The following is a 20,164-nucleotide window of genomic DNA, read 5'->3' as shown; positions in this document are numbered from 1 at the left end:
AATGAAAAGGAAATGAAAAAGAAAGAAAAGTATGAGATTTAGATTATACATGAATAAGTGTGTGTGGGGGGGGCACAGAGAAAGAGAGAGAGAGAGAGAGAGAGAGAGAGAGAGAGAGAATCATGGAGGCAGACAGTAAACACCATCTTCTGGGATCTGCTGGTTACCTGGAGAGAGATACAGTACCGGTTAATCTCATCACTCTTAAAAACAACAAGATTTTCACAACATAAACAATCCCCTGGAAAAAATATTATATCAATAAAAACAGCAGGGTGTGGTCTTGCATCACCTGACAGGTAACATGTAACACTTTCCACATATCTCTATTTATTTATTTATTTTGTGACAAATTGTGTGGGAATTGCTTTTCACATGATTATACAGTCATTTGTGTTAGTAAATGCAAGACATTAGCGTTGCACCACAACTTAGTCAAATTTCTAAACGATTCTAAATAAAGATATTGTTTTAACATTACACGGTAAGACCACACATTAAAACGTATTGATTTCAGTGATAAATAGACTTTATGTAAGTGGTTTGCATCATATAACATTAGTGTAAGTAAATACAGCCGATGCCGATGCTGTATTAACATCAACGTTTCATAGGATGACATGCCTCCACTTAGAGTTACAGTTACACATTATCAGTGTATTTTAGTGTTTTCTAGCATTTAATGCTTTTTTTTTTTTTGCAGTGTATGTCTCCAATAATAACACCTTTCTTGTATTCATTAACACACAGTGGTCGCGGTAATGTTAGTCCGGAGTAAATCTGCCCCATATATAATATAATCAGAATATTAACAAAACCATGTATATTTTCATGCAAAATAAACATTTTGTATTCCAACATGTAACAGATGCCGTACTGTATAACAGCATTATAACTAAGTGATGCATGCATGTATTAGAGTTTTTTGGGGCAAAAAAAATGTCATGCTTTTGTCTGTTATCAAGATTACATAATAAAGAAAATAAATTGATCTACTGATAACATGTAAATGCTACAGAAAACAAACATTAAATATAAAAACAAACAAAAGTTCCCTTGAATGTAACTGAAAACATTATCTATATATTTTTAAGATAAGATATATATATATATATATATATATATTTATTATTTTCCATTCTGGGTGATTTTAAGAATTCATCACTTCCTGTCTGTTTACTTTAAGGTCTGGGCCCATATTTACTAAATGTCTTAAAGAGGTCCTATTATGCTTTTTCAAATATGATCTTTTATGCAGTGTGTCATGTAGCTGTATGTGAACATAAACTATCTGCACTATCTGTGACGCTGACAGTGCACGATAAATGGAGTTTTTGTCTATTAAAAAAAAAGAATCGGCTCACATTTGCCTAAACGAGTCGTTAGCAAATCTATTTTTACTCTGTTACGGATCCACGTCACTCCGTAACATATTTGCATAATGTCCTCCCATGTTCTACGTCGCGAAAAACGTGCCCGCCCACGTTCTGCGTCACGAACAACTTGCCTGCCATTTTACAATTAACGTTACCAAACTGTTGTTAATGTGACCGAGCATTCATGCCAGGTTCACTTAACACTTTGTAATATAAAAAAACAATAAAAACGAGAGCACACAAAATCCTTTTTAACTATTTATTCTCCACCATTCACCAAAACTGAACTTAAAACTCGCGAAGTGGCAAGGTGTGCGGAGGCATTTTTTCCTTCACTGTCTTTGCAGGTTTGCTAGTAACAGTGGAGATGCAGCTCTCAAACAGTGACACAGTGACAGTGTCAGAAAAAAAGAAATTAACTCTGCTCTTACAGCATCGTAGATTATGAGCACATTTATACATTTCCACCACACAGACATTTGCGATACTGGGTTTAAATATTTTGCTAAATGGTGTTGAACTGTAAAATATTATTACATTGACCTGTTTTTGTAAAGAAAAAGAAGTACTTTTAAGCATTATCTTTGCTCTAACATATGGTACATACAATATGTCACATATGTCATATGGCAGACTTTGAACCACTTGTAATGTTGCTTTGATACTGACCTGGAGAACCTTTACCTGGTTTACTGCTCTGGGAAACGCTGGCTTTGAAGGTCGTCATTGTCTGAGTCGTCTCTGTGGACTTTGTGGTGTCTGCTGTAAAGTTTACAGAATAAAACACATCAACTGATCACAGATTAGAAATAATTCAGAAACCAAACTGAGAACAACCAGGTTACACTGAAAACATGATCTACAATTTCAGAGTGAAAATGTTATTTTGACTTTATTTCATGGCCTTGTACCTACATATGATGTGGCAGTAAAGTTCAAACTAATCTAATCTAAAATATTTTGTGACCTCAAGAATTCATTCATTCTTATCTGTTTAATAATATTAAACAAAAATAAGCTGAGAAAATACTAAATATAGTTTTAACGATTTAATTATTATTAAGCTGTCCAAACCTACCTGGTCTTATGTGGAAAAGTGATCCCCAAAATATGCTTATCCCCAAATATGCCTCAGGATTGTTCTATAAGGTTACTGAGCCATGCCAAGCCATGGACTTTTATGTTGAATTTTGGATGGTGACTGTACAGGTAAGTGGTGCAGATCTTAAGACTTGAATGAAAATGAAAAAGGATCTAAACAATGAATGTTAAGCACCCTTGCAAACTCCCAATTAAAATTGCTATTCTGAGTAAACTGGTACTGTACACCAGGTATCCTGGAAATCGACTGTCTACTTGTCTACCAAACTAATAATTTCCAGTATACCTTGGTGTTCTAGCATTTATATACAGTAGGCCTTGCTAGTTTGACACTTACTCGTGGTCTTCATAGTGGATGCAGGGGTGGAGAGGCCTTCAGTGGAGTCACCTGGAAAATAAAACAAAGAGTTCACTATTAATATTAGGGATGAGTTGGTAATGATGTGTATCAGTATCAGTCTGATTCCATGCTGTTATAATCATAATCATATTTCACTATTAAAAGCTGACACTGAATAATGTAATATATGATGTTAGCCTAGGCTACACTGTCACACTAATGAAAAATACAACATGAAATCAAAGTGATCTGGATACATTTCATAATTAATAATCAAAGGAAAGCAGACTGCAAACTGTGCTGTTTAAAAATACACTGCCCGACAGAAAAAAATATAATAATAATAATAAATATAGTTGCAAGCAACGATGACGGGCCCAAGCACCCTGTGCCATCGCCACCCCTGGTCCATCGCACAACCTGTGAGTGTGTCAAGACCTACAAAAAGACATTGCCGCCCGGATGCACCCACAAATTGTACATGTCACACACTATTTAGGGCTGATTAGGCCCAAAATATTTTTTTAGTGCGTTGTTGTGTGTGTGTGTGTTTGTGTGTGTGTGTGTGTGTGTTTGACCCAATTTAGCAGCGATACTGGGTAGGGGACTGCGAGTTGCTGGCCATAAAGTGGGCTTTGGAAGAATGGCGACACCCTCTCCCAACAGCATGAAGAAGACGTCCCCTGGGCAGACCCTGCACTAGGAAATAGAAACAAGGGTTCACCAAGCACAGGCGGCGGAGAACGAACCCGCAGGTGTGCCGCCTGGACGACTCTACGTACCCAACGCCGTATGACCTGAAGTCATCCTGTGGGGGCATTCTACTCCTCTTTCGGGACACCCGGGCACAAGACGCACTCTCCAGTTTGTATGGCGTGCCTTCTGGTGGCCCTCCATGGCCAAGGACATCGACGAGTTCGTCCAGGCGTGCCCAGTGTGCGCCAGGGCCAAGGACACGAACCAACCAACACTTGGGAAACTCCAACCGCTCCCAGTTCCCTGCCGGCCTTGGACGCACATTGCCCTCGACTTCATCACGGGCCTGCCGGTTTTCGAGGAAAAGAACACCATACTGACCATCATGGATTGATTCTCCAAAGCTGTGCACTTGGTGGCCCCTTTCCGGACTCCCGTCAGCGAAACAAACAGCCGAGCTGATTTTAAAGCAGGTAGTCCGTCTGCATGGGTTCCCAAGGGACATCGTCTCGGACAGAGGGCCCCAGTTTACTGCCAGGTTCTGGAAGGGCTTCTGCCATCTGATCGACTCCACCTGCAGCTTGTCATCTGGATACCACCCTCAGACAAATGGTCAGACGGAGCGGGCCAACCAACAACTGGAGCACTATCTGAGATGTTTTGTAGCCAATCGTCAGCGATCCTGGGCTCACTACCTCATCTGGGCAGAACTTTCACATAACCTCCATGTCTCATCTGCCACAAAGTTAAGCCTAATTGAAGTATGATACGGCTTCCAAACTTCGATGTTCAACTACCAGGAACCGGAGGTTGATGTGCCGTCAGCCGAACAGTTGGTCCACAGGTGTCGGCGGTTGTGGACTCAAGCTAATCGGGCCATCCAACAGGCCAACGCCTGCTACATCACTTAACATTGCCGTTGACACCCTCCGAGACGATTGTTCCACGTAGGTGACAAGGTATGGCTCTTAACTAATAATCTTCACCTTCACACCGAATCAAGAAAACTTTCACCTAGATTCATCGGCCCATATCGCATCACCCACCGGATAAATCCTGTCACCTACCGGCTCCAGCTGCCTGCGGCGCTCCGAATCCATCCAGTATTTCATCTCTTCCAAGTCACACCCCTTCACCACCTCTCCCATAATTCCACCAACCGCCCCAGCTCCTCCTCCCCGATCATCGACGGTGGCCTCGTCTATACCGTGCACCGGATCCTCGACTCACGCCCTCGGGGCAGAGGTATTCAGTACTTGGTCGACTGGGAGGGCAGTCCTGGATCCCTGCCCAGTTTATTCTTGATCCCGAGACTACCGTCGTCGGGTATCCTCCACCTCAGGACCATCAGGAGCCGGTCCTGGACAGGGGGGTACTGTCACACACACTCGCTTCGTGACCGGCACTATGACCCGGAAATAGTACGGTCACAACACAGGAAGCATAAAAGGAAACAAGATGGCGCATCACATCGCTCAGTCATTGAGTTCGCCCATGTTGGTCCAGATCGTTTCTTTGCCAATTTGTGAGTACTCACTCTCTTGGGTTTACTTTTTGATTCGAGTGTGTGTTTATAGGACGCGGGTTAAATTTGTGTTTTTCCCTTGCTCTCCTTCTGTAAGAGTCCTTAGACTAAATCGCCTACTCACTTGCTTCTGCGTTTGGGTTTACCATGCATGCTACAAAGGGCTAACTGCTAAAGTTACATTTTTTTGGTCTACTCAGGTTAGTGCTTGACAATTACGGATTAGAAACAATTTAAAAAAATCTAATTGAGAACAACCAGGTTACACTGAAAACATGACCTACAATTTTAGAGTGAAAATGTTATTTTGAATTTATTTCATTGCCTTGTACCTATATGTACTGTGGCAATAAAGTTGGAACTAATCTAATCTAATAAATTTTTTTCTTTAATAAAACAAAAAATATTTTGTGACTTCAAAAATTCATCCATTCTTATCTGTTTACAATATGAATTGCTGTTAGTTGACTCAGTTTAGATAGAAAAAACTCATCACATTCCATGTGACTAAAATTGATAAGCAACAAATATATTTTTTATCTAAATATATGTATATTTACTTTTTAAATACAGTGTTGTTGCTCCCTTTACTGTTACATTTGTTATATATTTTTTTGCAGATTTGTCACACTGAAATGATTCAGACCATCCAACAAATTTTAATAATAATAAAAGATAAGCTGAGAAAATACTAAATATAGTTTTAAATGACGATTTAATTTAATAATTATTATTAAGCTGTTCAAACCTACCTGGTCTTATGTGGAAAAGTGATCCCCAAAATATGCTTATCCCCAAATATGCCTCAGGATTGTTCTAAAAAGTTACTGAGCCATGCCAAGCCAGGAATTTTTATGTTGAATTTTGGATGGTGACTGTACAGGTAAGTGCTGCAGATCTTAAGACTTGAATGAAAATAAAAAAGGATCCAAACAATGAATGTTAAGCACCCTTGCAAACTCCCAATTAAAATTGCTACTCTGAGTAAACTGGTACTGTACACCAGGTATCCTGGAAATCAACTGTCTACTTGTCTACCAAACTACTAATTTCCAGTATACTTTGGTGTTCTAGCATTAATATACTGTAGGCCTTGCTAGTTTGTCACTTACTCGTGGTCTTCATAGTGGATGCAGGGGTGGAGAGGCCTTCAGTGGAGTTACCTGGAAAATAAAACAAAGAGTTTACTATTAATATTAGGGATGAGTTGGTAATGATGTGTATCAGTATCAGTCTGATTCCATGCTGTCTACTCATAATCTTATTTCACTATTAAAAGCTGACACTGAATAATGTATTATATGATGTTAGCCAAGGCTACACTGTCACACTAATGAAAAATACAAAATGAAATCAAAGTGATCTGGATACATTTCATCATTAATAATTAGAGAAAAGCAGACTGCAAACTGTGACAGAAAAAATATAACATAATAAAAAATATAGTTGCAAACAACGATGACGGGCCTAGGCACCCTGTGCTATCGCCACCCCGGGTCCATCGCACAACCTGTGAGTGTGTCAAGACCTACAAAAAGACATACAGGATACACCCACAACTTGTACACGTCACACACCATTCAGGGCTGATTTGTTTAGTGCGTTGTTCTGTGTGTGTGTGTGTGTGTGTGTGTGTGTGTGTGTTAACATTTGTGATGTGTACATGTGTACAATAGGCCGGTTTGGTGACGATCGTATAAATTCCTTATGAGGAGTATTTCAAAATCCATCGGGTGTGTTTTTTTGAACGACCCTAAATAACTGGCCTCCTGTTGAGTTGAGCCCAGGACATGCTGTGTGAAAGTTGTTCGGCTTAATGAGCGCTATATGTATACCGTGTTTCATGTGCATACATGCAAGTGTGAATGAGCTATGCAGCTAAATCCCATTTGGGGGCCCCAGGCCACTCTCTGACGACTCACAGGCCCTAATGGCACATCAAATAAAAAAAATCAAATAAAGATTTTATTTGTCACATACACAGTTATACACAGTACGATATGTAGTGTAATGCTTATACGACCGCCTGTGACTTTAAATTGTGCATGGTTGTCCAGTCTACAGGAAGCAGAAGCGCTTTCCTGATCGAAACAGAGTGAACAGTCTATTGCTGGGGTGGCTGAGGTCCTTCACGGTCTAGCACTGCTTGCTTTAGATTGAGTGCAGGTCAGGGAGCTTGGTGCAGATGATGCGCTCAGCTAAACGCAGGACCCTCTGTAGAGCTCGTCTGTCCTGCATGGTGCTGTTCCCGAACCAGGTTAAGATGTTTTTTTATCAGGATGCGCTCTATGGTGCAGGAGTAAAAGTTCCTGAGCACCTTGGAGGGCAGTCTGAAGTCTCTCAGGTGCCTGAGGTGGTAGAGACGCTGCCGGGCTTTTTTCACCACGGTGTTGATGTGGCAGGACCATGACAGGTCCTGCGTGATGTGAACACTGAGGTATTTGAAGCTGTCCACTCTCTCCACTGGACTCTCGCTGATGATGGGGGTCTGGTAGTTCCTCTCCTGCTTTGTGCTGAAGTCCACTATCAACTCTTTTGTCTTGCTGACGTTTAGGAGGAGGTTGTTCCTCTGGCACCAGTTCTCCAGATTTCCAATCTCCTTCAGGTAGGCTGTCGCGTTGCTGTCAGAAATTAGGCCGACCACGACAGTGTCGTCAGCAAACTTAATGATGGTGGTGGAGCTGGTAGTGGCCACACAGTCATATGTGTACAAAGAGTACAGCAGGGGGCTCAGAACACAACCCTGGGGGGCTCCAGTGCTGAGAGTGAGAGAGGCTGAGACATGACCGCCCATCTACTGCCTGTGGTCTGCCAGTTAGGAAATTGGAGATCCACTGACACAGTGATGAGCCGAGTCCCAGGTGCTCCAGCTTGGTGGTGAGTGTGGAGGGAATTATGGTAATAAATGCAGAGCTGTAGTCGATGAAGAGCATTTTCACATAATTCCCCCTCACAGTGCCCAGGTAAGTGAGTGATGTGTGGAGGAGATGGGAGATTGCATCGTCTGTGGAGCGGTTCGGGCGGTATGCAAACTGTAGTGGGTCCAGTGTGTCGGGTAGTGAAGAAATAAAGAAATCTCTGACCAGGCGCTCAAAGCACTTCATCACTACTGAGGTGAGGGCTACAGGGCGATAATCGTTGAGGGAAACAGGATGAGGTTTCTTTTGGACAGGAACAATGATGGACTCTTTGAAGCATGTGGGGATCACCGACTGAGATAAAGAGATGTTGAATATCTCAGTGAACACAAGTGCTAGCTGGACTGCGCAGGCTCTGAGAATACGACCTGAGATGCCGTCTGGCCCTGCTGCTTTCCTGGTGTTCACTCTCTTGAAGGCTCTCCTCACGTCATGCTCGGAGATGATGAGCTCGTTTCCGGTGCTGGTAGTGTCTTCCTGTCTGCAGCCGTTAGCGCCGCTAGCATTAGCATCGCTAGCATCTTTAGCTGCAGCCTAGAAAGTGTTCAGCTCGTCTGCCAGAGTCGCTTCCGCATTCGTCATACCGGTTGTTTGTGTTTTATAGTCTGTTATTGTCCTTAGTCCCTGCCACAGGCTCCTAGAGTCACTCTGTTGGAGTTGTGACTCTAGTTTCCTCCTGTAGCGCTGCTTCGCCTCTTTCACCACCTTCCGGACGTTATATGACGCAGCCTTATATGGTTTCATGTCCCCCGACGCAATTCCCGTGTTGTAGGCAGCAGTGCGAGATCTCAGAGCATCGCGGATGGTTTTATCCACCCACAGCTTCTGATTGGGAAACGTTCTGATAGTCTTTTTCTCTACGGTATCATCCACTAGTTTTCCGATGAATCCCACAACCGCTTCCGTAAACACGCTGACGTCATCATCGGAGCTGTTTCTGAACATGTCCCAGTCTGCGTCATCAAGTGCGTCCTGTAACGCGGCCACCGATTGGTCCATCCAGCGCGCGACCTTCCTCTGAACCGGAACTTCCTGTTTCAGCCTTTGTTTGTATTTTGGCATGAGGAAGATGGCAGTGTGGTCGGATTTACCAAACGGAGGGCAAGATTGTGCCTTGTAGCCGTCCTTGACTGTCGTGTAACAGTGGTCCAGTGTCCTTTCGCCCTTGGTGGGGTGATGTGCTGATAAAAGTTCGGCGCTGCACGTTTGAGGTTGGCACTATTAAAGTCCCCCGCCACAATGAGCGCAGCGTCCCGGTGCTATGTCTGGTGCTGAGTGAGTACCTCATGCAGCTCGCATAAGGCAGTGTCCGTGTCCGCTTGTGGTAAAATATAAACAGCGCTTATGACTGATGTAAACTCCTGAGGGAGATAAAAAAGCCGACACATGATGGACAGTAGTTCCAGGTTTGGTGTGCAGGAGCGTGTAAGAGGAACAACGCTCATACTGTTGCACCAGCTGCTGTTCACCATTAAGCACACACCGCCTCCCCTTGACTTCCCCGAGTCTCGTGTCTTGTCCAATCGAGAAGAACTCGGCCGGCTGGATGGCGTGGTCCGGCACCGCTGGGTTCAGCCATGTCTCGGTGAAGCAGAGGAGATTTCAGTCCCGAATGTCTCTCTGGAACTTTATCCTGGCCCTGAGGTCATCGAGCTTGTTCTCCAATGACTGGACGTTGGCCAGCAGGATGCTAGGCAGAGGTGTGCGGTGTGCACGGGCTCTCAGTCTGTTCCTGACGCCGGCTCATTTCCCTCAGGGCCGCCGCTTCGCGTCGCGTCCATTGTTCTCCCTCAGGATCTCACTCGGCCAGCTCGGATCCCGAGTTAAAAACGTTGAATTGTGAGTACATTGTATACCAATAGAAACAAGAGTGTCTCTATCATACCTAATGTACTCAATGGTGATGATTTTGCCGATTTAAAGTTACTGGAAATTACCTTAAAATACAAAAAAAATTAAGTAGGTCGAGCAGTCGTAACGGCATTTTGATTGTGTAAAGCTGCTTTGCGACAATGACAATTTTTAAAAGCGCTATACAAATAAAATTAAATTAAAAACTTAATTGAATGGCAGCAGATTCCAACCTGCCTTATAATTATCATGGGTTTTTGAAGATGTTAAGACCCTCAAAAAAGCTTAAGAGGGTGGAAAAAATAATAATCCTTAGGAAAACAAGAGGGTTTCTTCAGACAGCATTTTACTTTGATTATGGCACGAACATAATACATTCTTTCAATAAGTTTATTCAAGGTCACATTTATTTTTATCCAGAGTCACGTTAATTTCTCTCCAAGATCCTGTGTTAATGATGTGAGAGTCGGACCTCTGCATAAAGCCACTTCCAGCACGTTCCTAAGATTCTCAATGGGGTTAATGTCTGAACTCTGTGGCTTCCAATCCATGTGTGAAAATGATGTCTCATGTTCCCTTTACCACTTTTTCACAATTTGAGCCTGAAGAAAAACTGGCAACATTAGGAATATTGGAATATTCCCATGACATAAAAAATATTAATGGAAAAATTGGTCATTCAGAAAATTCAGGTCATCAGCTGACCTCATTATCTTGGCAGATAACTTTGCTGAACCTAGATCCACAAACAGAAGCAACCACAGATCATAACACTGCCAACACTGGCTTGTATTGTAGGCACTAGACGTGATGGGTACGCATTATTAATCCACCTATCTTCTCATCCTGATGCACCCATCACTCTGGAAAAGGATAAATCAGGATTCATTAGTCCACATAAAAGTTTTCCAATGCTCCAAAGTCCATTCTTCACGCACCCTAACAAAATAAAGCTGCTCTGATAAGTGGTTTTCTTAAGGGTACACAGCTGTTAGGTCCATTCCCTTGAGTTCTCTTCACATTGTGCATGTGGATAAGCTCTTACTTTCATTATTAAAAAAAACTGTGTCTTTTCCTGTTGTTTTTTATTCATGATTTGATTTCACTAAACACAGGCCTATAATTTGACTTTTCTGAAACTGAGCAACATGTTTACCATGACCACAAAATATGTCTTCTGACAAGGTTGTTTAAAAAATGAGGAGCTCCTTACTGCATCAGTTAGGGTTAAATAGGTTACCAGTTCTTGACTAATTCTGCATTTAAAGTTTACTGAGTAATGTTATAAAGAGTGAGGAATACAAGTGCTATAACATCTCTAACTGGTTGATACTAAGTTACATATTCAGTGACATATTTTGATACTGCAAGCTGCAGAAACATTGTTTTAAAAAAACTTAAAAATGTTTTTTTTTTTAAACTATAGCCTGAGGTCAGAGTGGACGTGAGAATGATGTGTTTGTACTTAGTGGTTTTGACAAACAGAAGTGAGAGCGTCTCACACACCCTAAATATGGATCATCATTGTGGCTTGTTAGCCTTGTTGGTACAAACATGCTTCAGAATTGTTTTAATAAGTTTTCTGTTAGTCCTTTAGGTGATGAGAAGCTTTCAGTTGATCCTGCATCTACTGAGCCATGCGCGTTTCACCTGAGCCATGCCCTGCGCTGTCAGAACCATTCGCTGATCCATGTCCAGTCCTGTCAAAACCATATACTTCACCCTTTCAGACAAGTTCACCAGCTTCTGGTCTATTAGTGAGTTTCTTGAAGGGTGTTTGGGATCCATTACACTATTCTTGTATCTGTGGACTTTTATGTTGACATTGTTTTTCAGATTTTGTTTCTGAGTAAAGTGTGTTTGTTTCTGAGTAACACAGTTATGTCATCTCACTTGCAATCACATGAATCTACTTATGTTTGTTTCCTTTGTGTATATGCAAGCTTGGACTCAAGTATAACTTTGTCTTGCTAACGCACCACATTTAGAATCTACTTACTAATGTTTTAAATTACGAGTCTAGTGGGGTGGGTGTAGGATTAGTGTCCAGATTTTTGTCTCTTATTTTAAGAAAATCTGGAGAGACATTCTGTGCTGTTGAAGAAAAATAACTCGCTTATAAGAAGGTCAGTGTGTGTAGATGGGAGATGTCTCTAAAAGTGACAGTTTGTGGTCAGAGTGGACGTGAGAATGACGCAGTTGTGTGTAATTGTCTCAAGTTCTGCAGCAGTGAGGTGGTGTTAGTGGTTTTGACGAGCAAAACAGACACGGAAATAACAGTGTGCTATACTAACTCACATCCTGTTATATGGACACGGGTACGGTAGGACTGCAGGACATCTTCAGGACCAGACAAGACACTAGAGACCTATTGGGGAGGTTCTCAGGACACATTAAAGCCTAAACAATCTTAACACAAAGTTCTAATTCTTTTTGTCACAAACACAGTCATACCCAGTCCGATATGTAGTGAAATGTCACGAGCCAGCCACCTCCTGCTAACACCTCACAATCCTAACTCCACCCCGGAGTTTTCAGCACGCCCAGCGTTCATCACGGCACACCTGGATCTGATTACGGATCACCCCTAGGCTTTAAAAGCAAGCTGAGCGCACCTGTTGGTGCCGCAGTGTCTCGCTCGTGTGCCTTACGTCTTTGTGAGTATTATTGATTTCTTGGATTTTGTCTCGTTGCCGACCCAGCTCCCCTTTGGACTCCTCTTTCGTCTCGTCCCTTCTGCTTATCTTGCCTGATTCTCGGACTGATTCCCGTGTATGACCCTGCCTGTAGTAGTTTCCTGATTTCAGTCTCGCCCTTTGGATTTGTTTTGTTCACGCGGCTGGATTTACTGGTTATCGACTCTTACCTGGTTAAAGACGCCGATTGTGTTCTTCGGTCCACGGCCAGTGACGCACCCCGCCGCGGCGCAAGAAGACTTCCGCTTCTTCGGAGGACCTCCCTCGACGCGCGCCGTGCTCGTACTTCTCACGGACGTAAGTCGGAACCCCCTGCACCTCTATCCTCGACCGCAACGCGGACCCACGTCAGGAATCCGCATAGCGCTTGTCCCCTCTCTGCGCTACATCCGAGGATAATTCGTGCGCTCCCACTTCCGGGTTCACGGAGGACCCCCTGACGTCGTTGCCCGGACTCCCGCTACGTCACAAGGTATTTCCCAAAGCATCTTGTGCACGCCTTGAATGACTCTCTCTCTCACACACACACACACACACACACACACACGCGCCGCCCCCTGCTGCGCGCTTACTCTCTCTCACACACACACACACACACACACATACTCGTGCCGCCCCCTGCTGCGCGCTGACTCTCACACACACACGCACTTCCCCTGTGGCTGTAACTTAACCCTTTAATCCCCTAATAAAATCCCTTGAGAGTATCTGTGTCTGCTATTGGGTCTTTTCCCTCTCCTGCCTTTTCCCCCTCCGTTACAGTACACTGCGGCCATGGCAGACCCAGCAGACACTTCTTCCCCCAGGGCGGGCCTCCGCACCAGACTCCAGTCCAGGACAAGTAACCGATCCGAGGCTAGGCTTCGCCAGACCGTCGCCCAACAGGGTGCTCTTATTAATTCTCAGCAGCAAAGCCTCCAACAGATGTCACAAAGTCTGTCACAGTTGTCAGCCCAGTTTCAGCAGGTCTGTTCGGTTCTCCCAGCTACACTCGCACCCCTGGCTCAGCATGACCGCCCAGCACGGCACGAACCTCGCCTACCGAACCCTCAACCCTACGGCGGAGACCCTGGCACCTGCCGCTCATTTTTATCACAATGCTCTCTGCTACTTGAACTCCAACCCTCGGCTTTTCCTACAGAGCGCTCTAAGGTGGCATACATAATCACCCTGCTTACGGAGAGAGCCCGGGAGTGGGGAACGGCCGTCTGGGACGCTAACGACCCTTGCTGCGCCACCTTCAGCGCCTTCACAGAGGAGATGAAGAGAGTGTTCGACCGCTCCCATGTGGGAAGGGAGGCCGCTAGGCAGCTCTTGGAGCTTCGTCAGGGTCCCCGATCTGCTTATGACTACGCCATTGAGTTCCGAACCCTGGCAGCCGCCGCTCAGTGGGACACTCAGGCGCTTTACGATACCTTCCTGAACGGGCTCTCTGAACCAGTTAAGGACCAGCTGGTGTCACAGCAACTTCCTGGAGACCTGAATGGGTTAATGGACCTAGCAGGGCGAGTGGACTCACGCCTCCGACGTAGGCACCGCACTTTTAGCCAGACCGGGCAACGGGTTGGAACTTCCTCACTGACCATGCCAGTTGCCGCCCCTGCGGAGCCCATGCAGAACGGACGAACCCGGATCTCACCAGAGGAACGGCAACGCCGTATGCAGGCGGGAGCATGCCTCTACTGCGGTCAGGTTGGGCACTTGCGTCTGCAATGCCCGGTAAAAGCCAGGCCCCCCCAGTGAACCTAGGCACACTGGAGGGGCGCACCCAAGAGCAGCTGCCTAGAGGCCGTCCAGTCCTGCCCGTCACGCTCTTCCTGGGCAATCAGCCCCACGTAGCCCATGCCCTCGTCGACTCCGGTTCCGACCAGAATATGATCAGCGCCACAAGGGTCAAGGAACTATGCATTCCTACTCTTCCCCTGAACATCCCATTGTCCGTCCACGCTCTTGATGGAACGCCACTTCCTCCTATTACCCGACGCACCACTCCGGTAACCCTAAGGACCTCTGGGAATCACTCGGAAGAGATCTCCTTTCTCGTTATGGACAGAGCTCAGTGCCAGTTGGTGCTTGGTCGTCCATGGCTCGTTCGTCACAACCCGCGCGTGGACTGGAGGAACAATACCATACTCGAATGGAGCCCTCTCTGCCTGGCCTCTTGCCTGAAATCTGCTCTTTGCCCCACTGTAACATCAGGACCTCCTGAGGACTTTCCCGACCTTTCCGTGCTCCCTCATGACTACATCGACCTCAAGGCTGTGTTCAGTAAATCCCGGGCCGTCTCTCTTCCACCTCATCGTCCATACGACTGCGCAATTGACCTCCTGCCTGGCACTACCCCGCCCCGGGGCCGTCTCTTCTCACTTTCACATACTGAAAGGAGGGCCATGGACCAATACATCTCTGAGTCATTAGCCGCCGGCATCATTAGACCATCTTCATCACCCGCTGGGGCGGGGTTTTTCTTTGTGGCCAAAAAAGATGGTACCCTCCGTCCTTGCATAGACTACAGGGGGCTGAATGACATCACCGTAAAGAATCGGTACCCCCTGCCACTGATGTCCACAGCCTTCGACCTCCTGCAGGGGGCCCAATTCTTCACGAAATTGGATCTTCGCAGCGCCTATCACCTGGTCAGGATAAGAGAAGGGGATGAGTGGAAGACCGCCTTTAACACCCCGTCGGGTCATTACGAATATCTGGTCATGCCGTTTGGGTTAGCCAACGCCCCGGCCGTGTTCCAAGCTCTAGTCAATGACGTCCTCAGGGATTTTATAAACGTCTTTGTCTTCGTATACCTAGACGACATCCTCATCTTCTCGCGTTCCCTGGAGGAACACAAGATACATGTCCGTCAGGTTCTCCAGAGGCTGCTTGAGAATCAGCTGTTCGTCAAGGTCGAAAAATGCGAGTTTCATAGTAGCACAGTCTCCTTCCTGGGCTTCATTGTTGCCCCGTCTAGAATACAAATGGACCCTGCCAAGCTGAAGGCAGTCACGGGCTGGCCTGCCCCAACAACACGCAAGGAACTTCAGCGCTTCCTGGAGTTCGCAAATTTTTATAGGCGGTTCATCCGCAATTATAGCTCAGTAGCCGCTCCACTCATCTCGCTAACTTCAGCCAAGGCCCCATTCATCTGGTCGGAGGAAGCGGCTAGGTCCTTTCAGGATCTGAAGAGGCGATTCACTTCGGCTCCTGTTCTACTTCAACCGGACCCACGCCTTCAGTTTGTGGTTGAAGTGGATGCCTCCGACTCGGGTGTTGGAGCAGCCCTGTCTCAGAGGTCGCCCAAGGATAATAAACTGCATCCGTGCTGCTTTCTCTCCCACCGACTTTCTCCGACCGAGAGGAACTACAGTATTGGCGACCGGGAGCTGCTGGCGGTGAAACTTGCTCTGAAAGAATGGAGGCACTGGCTAGAGGGCAGTGAAGTTCCATTCCTGGTTTGGACGGATCATAGGAATTTGGAATACCTCCGTACCGCCAAACGCCTAAACTCTCGTCAAGCAAGGTGGTCCTTGTTTTTTTCACGTTTTAACTTCTCCCTATCCTACCGTCCGGGATCTAAGAACACGAAGCCGGATGCCCTCTCTCGCCAGTTCTCTCCTGCCAACGATCAGGCACCTGAAGCCACCGTCCTGCCCCCTCATTGCCTCGTGGGAGCGGCGCTACTGGAGGTTGAATCGCGGGTCAAGAACGCGCTTTATCAACAGCCGGGCCCCTCACAGACACCAGAAGGCAAACTCTTCGTTCCAGAGGCAGAACGGTCCCACGTCCTGGAGTGGGGACATAGCTCGAGACTGGCGTGCCACCCCGGCGCGGCACGCACGCTGGCCCTGGTTCAGCAACGATTTTGGTGGCCCACCATGAGAGAGGACACTCGTCAATTCGTTAACGCCTGCGACTCTTGCGCCAGAAGCAAGACCAGCAATAAACCCCCCGCTGGCTTCCTTAGACCCCTTCCGATTCCTCGCAGGCCCTGGTCCCACATCGCCCTCGATTTCGTCACGGGACTCCCTGACTCGGAGGGTAACACCTGCGTGCTCACGGTGGTGGATCGCTTTTCCAAGGCAGCCCATTTCATCCCACTATCTGGACTCCCTACAGCCAAGGAGACAGCCGAGCTCCTAATCATGCACGTTTTCCGGCTTCATGGACTCCCCACAGACATCACGTCGGATCGGGGCTCCCAGTTCACCGCCCGGTTTTGGTCTGCTTTCTGCAGATTAATTGGCGCTACCCCCAGTCTATCTTCGGGCTATCACCCACAGACCAACGGCCAGGCGGAGCGAGCCAACCAGGATCTTGAAACAGCCATTCGGTGCATGGTCACAAAGGAACCCCATTCCTGGAGCCGGATGTTACCATGGATCGAGTACGCCCACAACTCCCTACCCACATCAGCCACGGGTCTTTCCCCCTTTCAGTGCTGCCTCGGTTATCAGCCTCCTCTGTTCCCGTCCCAGGAGGTGGAGGTGGAGGTTCCTTCAGCCCAAGCCTTTATTCGTCGGTGTCGGAGAACGTGGCTAAAGGCGAGATCTAGGATTCGCCGGACCGTTTCAGCCTTCAAACAACAGGCCGACCGGCGCCGCTCCAGGGCACCGTTATACCGCGTGGGTCAAAGAGTGATGCTGTCATCCCACTACATTCCACTTAAGACGACCTCACGCAAACTGTCTCCCCGATTCATCGGCCCATTTACCATCACCAGAATCATCAACCCCTGCACCGTCAGACTTCATCTGCCTTCCACCATGCGTCGGATAAACCCTTCCTTTCATGTATCCCAGATAAAACCCCTGGCCTCATGCCCACTGAATCCACCCACCCGCCCGGCTCCTCCTCCCCGTCTTATCGATGGTAGCGAGGCCTTCACTGTGAGCAAGCTTATGAAGGCCAGACGACGAGGCAGAGGCCTCCAGTACCTGGTAGATTGGGAGGGATATGGCCCTGAGGAGAGGAGCTGGATTCCTTCCAGATTCATCTTGGATCAGTCCCTTATTGATGACTTCCACCGCCAACACCCCAACGCACCGGCCATTCCGCCAGGTGGCGTCCGTAGGAGGGGGGGTACTGTCACGAGCCAGCCACCTCCTGCTAACACCTCACAATCCTAACTCCACCCCGGAGTTTTCAGCACGCCCAGCGTTCATCACGGCACACCTGGATCTGATTACGGATCACCCCTAGGCTTTAAAAGCAAGCTGAGCGCACCTGTTGGTGCCGCAGTGTCTCGCTCGTGTGCCTTACGTCTTTGTGAGTATTATTGATTTCTTGGATTTTGTCTCGTTGCCGACCCAGCTCCCCTTTGGACTCCTCTTTCGTCTCGTCCCTTCTGCTTATCTTGCCTGATTCTCGGACTGATTCCCGTGTATGACCCTGCCTGTAGTAGTTTCCTGATTTCAGTCTCGCCCTTTGGATTTGTTTTGTTCACGCGGCTGGATTTACTGGTTATCGACTCTTACCTGGTTAAAGACGCCGATTGTGTTCTTCGGTCCACGGCCAGTGACGCACCCCGCCGCGGCGCAAGAAGACTTCCGCTTCTTCGGAGGACCTCCCTCGACGCGCGCCGTGCTCGTACTTCTCACGGACGTAAGTCGGAACCCCCTGCACCTCTATCCTCGACCGCAACGCGGACCCACGTCAGGAATCCGCATAGCGCTTGTCCCCTCTCTGCGCTACATCCGAGGATAATTCGTGCGCTCCCACTTCCGGGTTCACGGAGGACCCCCTGACGTCGTTGCCCGGACTCCCGCTACGTCACAAGGTATTTCCCAAAGCATCTTGTGCACGCCTTGAATGACTCTCTCTCTCACACACACACACACACACACACACACACGCGCCGCCCCCTGCTGCGCGCTTACTCTCTCTCACACACACACACACACACACACATACTCGTGCCGCCCCCTGCTGCGCGCTGACTCTCACACACACACGCACTTCCCCTGTGGCTGTAACTTAACCCTTTAATCCCCTAATAAAATCCCTTGAGAGTATCTGTGTCTGCTATTGAGTCTTTTCCCTCTCCTGCCTTTTCCCCCTCCGTGACATGAAATGCTTACACAACCAGCCGTGACCTTAAAAAATAAAAAGAAATAAATAGTGGAATAAATAAAAAAGATAAAATAAAATTAGAGTAAGTTTAGCTATAGAAACACAAGAAAATAGAACAAAATATAAAATAAATAAGAAATATAAAAACTTATCTGTACAAATATAGACAAAAATAAAAATGAATTTAAATGGAAATGAAAATGGAAATAAATGGAATGTCCAGGAAGTGTGCAAATGTGCAATGTCCATTAGTGTCCGGTCTACAGTGTACCGAGGTATGTGCAACTGTGCATGAGTGAACAGATGTATAATGTCCATAAGTGTCGATTTCTGTGCGGTGTGCAAAAACACAGAGATGATTAGTCCTGTGATCTGAGCTTCTCCTCAGTCTCTCTGTGTTGGCCTTCAGGGAGCGGAAGCTCTTCCCTGACCACAACAGAGAGAACAGTCTATTACTGGGGTGGCTGAGGTCCTTCACGAAACACTGAGATTTGTGAAGGACATCATATCAGTTTCCTCTTAAGGGGCATCTTCACTAAGGAATTAGTAATATCCTTTTTTCAGACATAAAGACATCTTAAACTCTTAAATTAAGTTTTAAAGACCTTCTACAGATGACCTGTCTGTCTTCACACTGATACAATAACATCAGCATAAACAGCAGCTAGAGACTACAGCTGGATAATTTACTTCATAAAGAACCCTCTAGTCTTTATAACAATCATCTGAACCCAACATGTGAAGAATGAAATGATTCTTTGCACTTTAAACCACATCAGATGTAATGATGCTCTGTTACTGACCTGAAGAGTCCGTCTCACTGCCACTGGTAGTGCTGGGGTGAGAGGTTGTTCCTGCTGGAGCCTCCGTTGAGCAGATGGTCACATTATTTACAGCTGATGTCACGTCTACAGCATAAAGAGCATAAACTGAGATTAGAAATAAAAATAATGCAGGAAACAAACATAAATGCTGATAATCAAACACTTCACTGTGTGACTGAAAACAAGGCTGACGAATATTTGAGCATAAAATATAACTAGTTAAGAACGTGCTTTATTCAATTTTATTTGTATAGCGCTTTTAACAATTGTCATTTCCACAAAGCAGCTTTACACAATCAAAAAGAAAATTATGGAAATGTATATAAACATGAAAAATATGTATGAATCAGAATGATCAGATCGTCCCTGGTGAACAAGTCAAGGGAGACGGTGCTGAGAGAAAATGGCAGGAGGAAGAAACCTGGAGAGGAACCAGACTCAATAGGGAACCCATCCTCATCTGGGTCGTTCTAGGGGTATTAAATTATTATTGTTTTTACCTTTTTTTTTTTTACCTCTGCTTCATAAAAGTTGCCGCTCTTTATGACTAAAGTCAAGCTGTTTATATTCCCTTTTACGAAAGTGAAAGTGTGCTGATTTGAGCGGCTTTATTTCAGTCACAACCACATTACAGACATTCAAATTCTAATTCTAATTCTAGTGCTCAAATAATTATTTAATGCTGGACACCAACAGCAAAAACAGCATGATGATTATTATTATTTAAATATTAAATAAAACCCTGAAAGCTACATGGGGGAGGGGGAGGGGGTC

General features: G+C 46.1%; 1 protein-coding gene and 1 long non-coding RNA gene across 2 annotated transcripts in view; both read right to left on the bottom strand.

Moving 5' to 3' along the window:
- LOC128510845 (uncharacterized) overlaps positions 1-20,164 on the bottom strand; it is a 220,576-nt gene that overhangs the window by 169,076 nt on the left and 31,336 nt on the right. The gene's annotated exons all lie outside the window — the stretch shown is intronic.
- Positions 72-19,476, bottom strand: LOC128542819 (uncharacterized). The gene is made up of 5 exons (XR_008365683.1): positions 19,370-19,476; positions 6,151-6,201; positions 2,815-2,865; positions 2,046-2,138; positions 72-167 (listed from the first exon to the last, which is right to left on the bottom strand). It is a non-coding gene; the product is annotated as an uncharacterized LOC128542819 (long non-coding RNA).

The sequence above is a fragment of the Clarias gariepinus genome, chromosome 2 (assembly GCF_024256425.1).
Source record: "Clarias gariepinus isolate MV-2021 ecotype Netherlands chromosome 2, CGAR_prim_01v2, whole genome shotgun sequence".
NCBI lineage: Eukaryota > Metazoa > Chordata > Actinopteri > Siluriformes > Clariidae > Clarias > Clarias gariepinus.
Note: the sequence above shows the minus strand (reverse complement) of the source record. Positions and strands in the feature narration are given on the sequence as shown.